This window comes from Pan troglodytes, chromosome 11, assembly GCF_028858775.2.
Source record: "Pan troglodytes isolate AG18354 chromosome 11, NHGRI_mPanTro3-v2.0_pri, whole genome shotgun sequence".
In the NCBI taxonomy this organism is placed as follows: Eukaryota; Metazoa; Chordata; class Mammalia; order Primates; family Hominidae; genus Pan; species Pan troglodytes.
Window position 1 is genome coordinate 67,450,930 of NC_072409.2, and position 8,338 is coordinate 67,459,267.

An 8,338-nucleotide genomic window follows, 5' to 3' on the forward strand; every position below is an offset into this window, starting at 1 on the left:
TATCTTTTTCTTACAGACCTCCAATATTCCCTACTGATAAGATGCAGGAATAGGAGCCATAAGGGATTAACCAAACAGTGACCATTTGGGAGAAATCATATATAGAAACAGCAGTAATAACGTTTTGGTATGCATATAGCCTCTTTGCTAAAAATGCCTAATTTGAGTTACAAAGCAGATTAACTGATTAAAAAAAAAAATCACTGCAGGCTTGATGCCATGGCTCATGCCTGTAATCTCAGCACTTTAAGAGGCCCAGGCAGAAGGATCGCTAGAGGTCAAGAGTTTGGGACCAGCCTGGGCAACATAGAGAAACCTCGTCTCTACAAAAAAAAATTATTTAAATTAGCTGGGCATGGTGGCATGTCTGTATCCCCAGCTACTCTGGAGGCTGAGGAGAGAGGATCACCTGAGCCCAGGAGTTTAGGGCTACAGTGGCCTATGATCATGCCCCTGCACTCCAGCCTGGGTGACCGGGCAAGACCCTATCTCTAAAAAATAATAAGAATAATTTTTTTAAAAAATCACTTTAGGTAAACTAGGGAAGATATTAACACTCAGCTGGTTCTTCAAAGCTGGGGATGAACACTCTGCTCAGTATTGCTTTCTGAGCCTCCTGTTCATAATGACGGTTATCAGGGGGCAGAAATGGCAAGCATTTGATTCAAGGAGTGAGCCTCAGAGTGTCAATGAAGTGTGGGGCAGCTTTGGTAATGGCAGCTGCAAACAAGATGCATGGATTTGGAAGGCCACCCAAACTCCTATCACCACTTAAAGTACTTCACTCATTCAGCATGTGGATATATGACTTTAGCTTATGATTTTGCTCCCTACTAAAATGCAAATACCCCTGGAATGGTGGATTAAATATACTACTTAGGTTTTCCTAGAAAAAGTGGAAGAACTTGCTGGAACTCTGGCTTCCTGAGGAACAATGGTGCTAATCAGTAATAGAAGGTGGCAGCTTGAGTTGGACTGAAATTTCGGAATTGCCCAGGACTAGCCCCAGCCTATTACCCATGTGGGATCTCATCTTCTCATATGCCAAACCCCTTCCAAGTGCCCCAGTGCCTAAGCACCCACTCCCCAAGCACCCACTCCCCCACTTCTGGCCTGAACCTGGTCGTTACTATCCTGTGAGGCGTTTCCTAGATGTGCAACAACCCCATATACGTTCACATGCATCGTCTCGTTTAATTCTGTGCTTTGTTCCATCATTCCCTCTGAGCAAAATGGCTGCCACCTCTACACCACCAACCCAAATTCAATCCTTCAAGTTCAAACCTCACCTCTTCCACAAAGTCTTCCCATGATCCCTCCCGCTAATAGCAATCTCCTCCTGGTCTGAATTTAAAGCACTTATTTTCTGAAGTAATCACTTGGCAATGATCCATACTAGTCTTATGATTTCTTTCCATTTTCAATGGTCTCATATGTTTGCTTCTGCAACTTGGCTATAAATCAACAGGAGGGGCACAGCCTATGTCTTTTTGTAGTATTACACAAGACCACCTTCTTCTAATAACCCTTTGAACCACGGGTATCACTTTTCTCCAGCCCATACCTACACAATACCACCCAACTTTGCAAAGTTATAGGTGACAAAGTACATATTGGTCCTAACCCATAAATATCCATCCTTTTAAATGTTCAACAACCCTGTGAAGAAGGTTTTATGATTTCTATTTTAGAGGAGACAAAATTGAGACACAGGATGTTAAGTAATTTGCCCCAATCTCATTGACAATTTGACTAATCACATTGCTAAGAAGTGATAGTATTGTCAAGTGACAGTTTCACTTACTGTGCCAGATTATGCTGCTCTAGAATATATTCCCAGAATCTAATACTGTTTAGATCCTTATAGCACTTCACATAGTAAGTGAAAAGAACTGAGATTGCTTTTAAGAGAGCAAGAGAGTGAGAAAGCTCACAGGTAAATATTGGTAGAGAAATTAGCAACAGATATATAATTGGGAAGTATAGTTCTCATCCTTTAGTTGGATCTTTACAGAATCAGTATATAGGCTTCAGGACGCCAGTGAACCACTTGAAATTAAAATGAAATTGTACCAGGAATGTGTACATCTGTGGATATTGTGGGAGGGAGAGTCCACAGCTTTTATAAGATTATTAGAGTAATTCTCTGCCAGTCATCAGGGTGATCACACATCTTTTGCTTTTCTCTCTTCCTGGCCCATAAGCAGATGGCACTGCCCCACCTCTAGAAGCAAATACGTCCATGTGACTTGGGGCACTGAAATGTGAGAGTGACTTTGGGCACTTTTGGACAGAAACCTTAAGAGACAAAGCTTACCACATTTCATTTCCCTCTGGTATCATGGTTGGCAATGGTCAAAATGGCACCAACTCCATTAGCTCAGGCCCCTGAGGGTCTGCAAATCGGCCGGTCCCTCCTGCCAATCCAAAATGGACATGTAGTGTGAGGAAAAAAAAAAGCTTTGATGTTTTATTCCAAGGAGATCATACGGCTATTTGTTCCTACAGCACACCCTCATTTGTCATCGCCGATACACATCTTTAACCCCTCAAAAGTTAAAGATCACTTTAACCCTAATGAATGAAGTCCTAACAGAAGACAATTTCCAGGAAGAATTTCTTCTTCTCTTCATACTGATGAGAGCCATATACTATATTGAATTCTGCCTTAGTATTCCAATTACCTCTGAGTAACATTTCTCCCTATGGTAGCATATGACACATTGCTCTTTTTTCCTTCATAAGTCACACACAATCACTCATGAAGGAAAAAATTGTTCACGTAAGTGCCAGAAGCTCCTAGGAGAAGGAAGCATGATCATGAACAGCTTACAGAGGGGAAGAATACCTCAGAGATTTGGGACCATTTTCTCTGTTTGTCCCATTAGTAGCTCTGAACATCCATATGAATGGAATATTCCATTAATCACTTAGTCAGTTTCCATGGCTCAAGACAGTTCTCCAATTATCATGCACAACTTGGCAATATTTATCTCTCTAAAATGTCATTTGGAGCATGTCATTTTCTTTGTCAAAATCAGACAGTGTTTTCCTAGTACCAACAGGACAGAAGTACAAAGATGTTGCCTTAGCAGTCAAGCCCACTTGTACACAGCAACTATCAGTATCATGGGTACTGATGCCATCACCCAGCTTCCTGCCCTCTGTATACCTCATACTAACCAGACCACTTGTCTCTTAATGCCCTGAACAAACTGGCGTGTCTCCACCTCAATACCTTTGTTTACTCTGTTCCCCTTGCCTGGAATGTCTTCTCTCCCTCCTCTCACACAAATCCTCCAAAACTACAAATTCACTTACTCTCTGATGAAGCGATTGACCTCTAGGTATCTATCTCAAAGACTGACTGGAAAAAATATGAAATGCTATTTATTGCAGCACTATTATGATAACAAATGACTGAAAACATCAAACTTTCCATTAAAAGTAATGACTGAACAACTTGTTAGAGCTGTGCAATGAGATACTGTGCAGTCATAAAAAGTACTGAGAAGTATCTGGATATAGAGTGATCTCTAGGATATTTAAGTGAAGACAGTACATTGGGGGAAAATGTGTGTTCTGTATTAATAAATAGCTAAGGCACATGGGCCCATACTGAGTGCTAGGGAGGCTTCCACAGCCTGGGATGGGGCAGAACACCTGTAAGAAATCCCTTTGAGGCAACCCAGCCTTCTTGAGTTAACTGCAGCAGCCTTCCAAAGACTGTGAGTAAGGTAGCAAACCAGATATCCCCAGGCATAGACCCCTACAGGCACAAGTGGAAAGCAACGAGAACTTCCCAAAGACCCCAAAAGCAGATAGCCAGGCTGTAAAGCAAAGAGAGATCTCCCAGGGCTCAAAATTCAGACAGTTCATCTGTAAAGCAAAAGGAGATCCCTGGAAATTCACCAGTGTTCAGACTCTAATTCTTACTGAAAAGAAAGTCCTGATTCTACCCTCGAAACATTTGAAGCCAGTGGAGAATGGAATCAAACTAAAATGGCAACAAAGCCCAGACCCAAATCAATGACAAATTAGTGTGCCTTACTCAGAGCCTGAGAGAAGAAGGAGTGTGTCCTTTTATGGGAGTAAATGTTCTTTATCTCCACCTCTACTGTTATTTAAGGAAAATGACTACCACACAATCAAAAATTATTAGTCACATGAAGCAACAAGAAAATGTGATATATGAGAGGTTAAGTGAAAAAAAAATATCATTGGAAACAGATCCAGACAAAGGAATTATTACACAGGAACTTTAAAATAAACATGTTAAAGCTTCTGATAGACAATGTGGACAGAACACATGAGCACATGAGGATTTCAGCAAAGAGATGGAAAGTATAAAAAGAAATAAATGGAAATGCTGAAAGTAAAAATTATACCAGTAATGAATAATTAAGTGTACAAGCTTAACAACAGATTGGACACTGCTGAGGAAAGAAATTATAAACCTGAATTCGGGTCTAAAGAAACTATACTACTCTCTTCCTCCATTGATGCTTCTTCTCCCATCCCTCCTAAAGGCACAGCTGGGCTGAGCCCTGTCCACCATCCGGCTCCCTCATGTCAAGTACATCCATATCTGTCCCCTTGTGCCTAGGATCCCTGTGACACTGAACATGAAGACGGTGATGCCCTCCTAGTTTGACCCGATGGGGCTGAGTCCAGGTGCCTCAGAGGACGAGGCTGGCATCAAGAAGGCAGTAGAGAACTTAAGGTCCCAGCCTCTCCTCGGCCTCCTCCCTTCCCTGTCCCCCCAGGAAAGCACTGGGCAGTGCCCCTGTCTGGCTCCCTTCCTGGGCCCCTTGGCAGCTTCCCCACATCCAGTCATGCCCCCTCCCCCAAGTCAAGGACTTGATTGAGCACTAGATGAAGAATGTGGTCCCTGCCAATCAAATTGTCCTGGGTAGCTTTTCACAGGGCGGGGCTCTGCCCCTCCACCCAGCCCTCTGGCTGGCATTGTGGCTTTGAGCTTCTGGCTGCCTCTGCTCTGGGCCTTCCCCCAGGCAGTCAACAGCAGTGCCAAGGACCTGACGATTCTTTAGTGCCATGGTAAGCTGATCCCCATGCTGCCCATATAGTTTGGGGCCCTGATGGCCGAGAAGCTCCGTTCTGTTGTCATACCTGCTGGGGTCCAGCTCAAGACATATCCCGGTGTCATGCACAGCTCTTGTCCTTAGGACATGGCAGCTGTGAAGGAATTTCTTGAGAAGCTGCTGTCTCCTATCTAACTAGAGTTTCTAGTCCCCAGTACAGTCCCTACCTCATGGGGGACCCAGCAAACAAGCTGGAACCTTGGCACCATCTTGGATCTGAGCCTGTTGAGCCCCTGTCCCCACCCTTCCTGACCTGTTCTCTTCCCACAGACCTCTGGGGCAGGTGGCAAGGCCTGGCCAGCCCTTCCTTACTGGCCTCAGCCACTTAGCTCTATCTGCAGCAAGGGTGGGCTGCTTTCTTACCCCATTTCCCTGGAGGCAGGCCCCCCTGGCAGCAGTATTGGAGGGGCTGTAGGCAGCTGGAGAAAGGGCCCTAGCTGCTGACCCACTCACTCAGGACCTCACTCACTAGCCCTGCTTTGGGTCTCCTCCTGTGACCTCAGGGTTTGGACCATGGGACCCTTCCAGTCCCTGCCCCAACTGATTCTGCCCAGATAATCATGTGTCTCTCCTCCCTTTACTCCAGCTGCTTCTCAATCATAAACATGGCCATGGCCCCAGGGCCCCCTTGCTGCTTTGGGCTCCCCATCCCTGGGCAAGAGTGTTGATGAGGAGGTGGAGTCTTTCAAGGGGGTCTTTCCTCAGCTGTTTCCCCTCACTGTAGGACTAGGCTCTGCCTCCCCCTTACCCTCTTCCTGCACAGGCCTGGAGCCTGCTGACTGAGGTTCAGGTCTCCCCCAGCTGTCTCATCCCCAGTTTGTCCCACTCTAAGCATGGAGGCAGTGGGAAGGAGTTGTGTCTCATCTTCTGTCTCCATGTGTTTTGGGGTGTTTTTCTTGTTGTATCTTGAATTCTGATAAAATTAAAGAAATCATTTCCTCAAAAAAACTATACCAAAGGAAATACAAAAAGAATGGGGGAAAGTGGGATAGAACATCTGAGATCTGAGGAACAATATCAAACAGTCTAACACATGTGTTATTGGAGTCCCAAAAGAAGAGAAAAAGAGATGAAACAAAGACACTAGAAATATTTAAAGACATAATAACCAATGATTTTCCAAAACTGATTAAATACATCAACTTCAGGCAGAATAAATATAGGAATACCAGCAAACCTCAGCAAGTTAAAAAAAAATTTAAAAATAAAAACAACTAGCCGTACCGTAGTCAAACAGCTAAAAACCAATACTGAAAATAAGCTTTAAAGTAGTCAGAGAAAAATGACATATTATATGCAGGAATCAATGAAACAAATGATGCCTGACTTGTCATCAGGAAAAAAAGGCAACTGAGTGACATTATTAAAGTGTTGAAATAAAAAAACTATCTACCTAGAATTCTATATCCCACTAGATGATCCTTCAGAAATTATGATAAAATAAAGACATATTCAAAAAGACAAAAGGTTAAATAATTCATTGCAAGCCCCTGCATCACAAGAAATTCCAAAGGCTGGAGTTGAATTATCCCAGAGGGGAGCCCTGAGGTGTAAGAAGAAGTTAGGGGCACCCAAAAAAGCAAACACCTGGGTTAGTGTAAAATGGCTTTTCTTACCTTTATTTTAATATTTTTAAATTTCTTAAAATACTATTCACTATCTGAGGCAAATATAATAATATCTTGTTAGTTAGAAAAACCATCCATCCATTTATGGCCCCCAAAGTAAGCATTTATCCTGACTTTTCCATATAAACTATATCTCAGGGTAACCAAATAGTTGGGAAGGGGAAGTTTCTCTCTCAAAATATGCCAGTTAATAAAAAAAAAGAAAAAATTAAAATATCAATATTTTACAAATTCTAATAAGGAAGAGATGTAGGAAAATATCATCAGTGACTGCTAACAGAACAAAAGAGAAACAACCAAGAATTCTATGATTTGTTGTACATATACTCACCACCACCTACAGAAATACTCTTGGCCGAGCTGGTGGCTCATGCCTGTAATCCCAGCACTTTGGGAGGCCAAGGTGGGCGGATCACCTGAGGTCAGGAGTTCGAGACCAGCCTGGCCAACATGGCAAAACCCCATCTCTAGTAAAATACACAAATTAGCCAGGTGTGGTGGCAGGTTCCTGTAATCCCAACTACTCGGGAGGCTGAGGCAGGAGAATCGCTTGAACCCAGGAGGTGGAGGTTGCAGTGAGCCAAGATTGTGCCACTGCACTCCAACCTACGTGACAGAGTAAGACTTCTTCTTGAAAAAAATGATAATAATAAAGAAATATTCTTGTCAAAAATAATTTAATCCAAATCTGAGTTATCCTCTAGAGTTGATAGGCTCTAGCTCTAACTACCAATTTACAGAAAATACAGAGGACAGACTATTCTCCCTCTCCAAGGCATCATCTTATGTGAATACATGTGGCCGCTTACTAAGAACATTTTTTTTTTTTTGTCTTGCTCTGTCGCTCAGGCTGGAGTGCAGTGGCATGATCTCAGCTCACTGCAACCTCCACCTACCGGGTTCAAGCAATTCTCTTGCCTCAGCCTCCCAAGTAGCTGGGATTACAGGTGTCCGCCACCACACCCGACTAATTCTTGTATTTTTAGTAGAAACAGGGTTTCACCATGTTGGCCATTCTGTTCGCGAACGCCTGACCACAAGTGATCCACCCACCTCGGCCTTCCAGAGTGCTGGGATTAGAGGCATGAGCCACCATGCCCAGCCGCTAAAAACATTCTTAATCACTGATTTTTTTTCTTTAAAAAAAAAGAAAGGTGTACATTTTACATTTTTATGTCTTGTCCTAGGATGCTGAATATTAAATGTGTTGAATGCCAATCATATGCATTTAACACATTCAGTGGAGTTAAATTCCCTTCAAAATGGCACAAATATCTTCTCAGTGCCCTAGGGCTAATGCCCAAATTATAGTGTGATGAATCTAGAGAAAAATAGCTCCAGCCAAACCAAATAAAGGCCACACCAGCCTTCACATGCCACTCAACCTGAACCTGCCAGAAGGATGCTGCTGAAATATGCACCCATTCTTGACCCCACCAGCCAGCTCACTCAGCTCCAATTGCCATCTAATTTCTCAGTAGGAATATTAATAAACAGAACATATTATAGCATCTAGCTATGAAATGACATAATTTAGAACTCATGCTACAAGATCCGTTCACACATCCTGTGTAGTAATGTAAGTACACTTACCTATTTACCCAGAGG

At 43.1% G+C, this 8,338-nt stretch overlaps 1 pseudogene; it reads left to right on the plus strand.

The window, feature by feature from the left end:
* Positions 1–625: 625 nt before the first annotated feature.
* LOC100614161 (acyl-protein thioesterase 2-like) lies at positions 626–5,237 on the plus strand (annotated as a pseudogene).
* Positions 5,238–8,338: the final 3,101 nt, after the last annotated feature.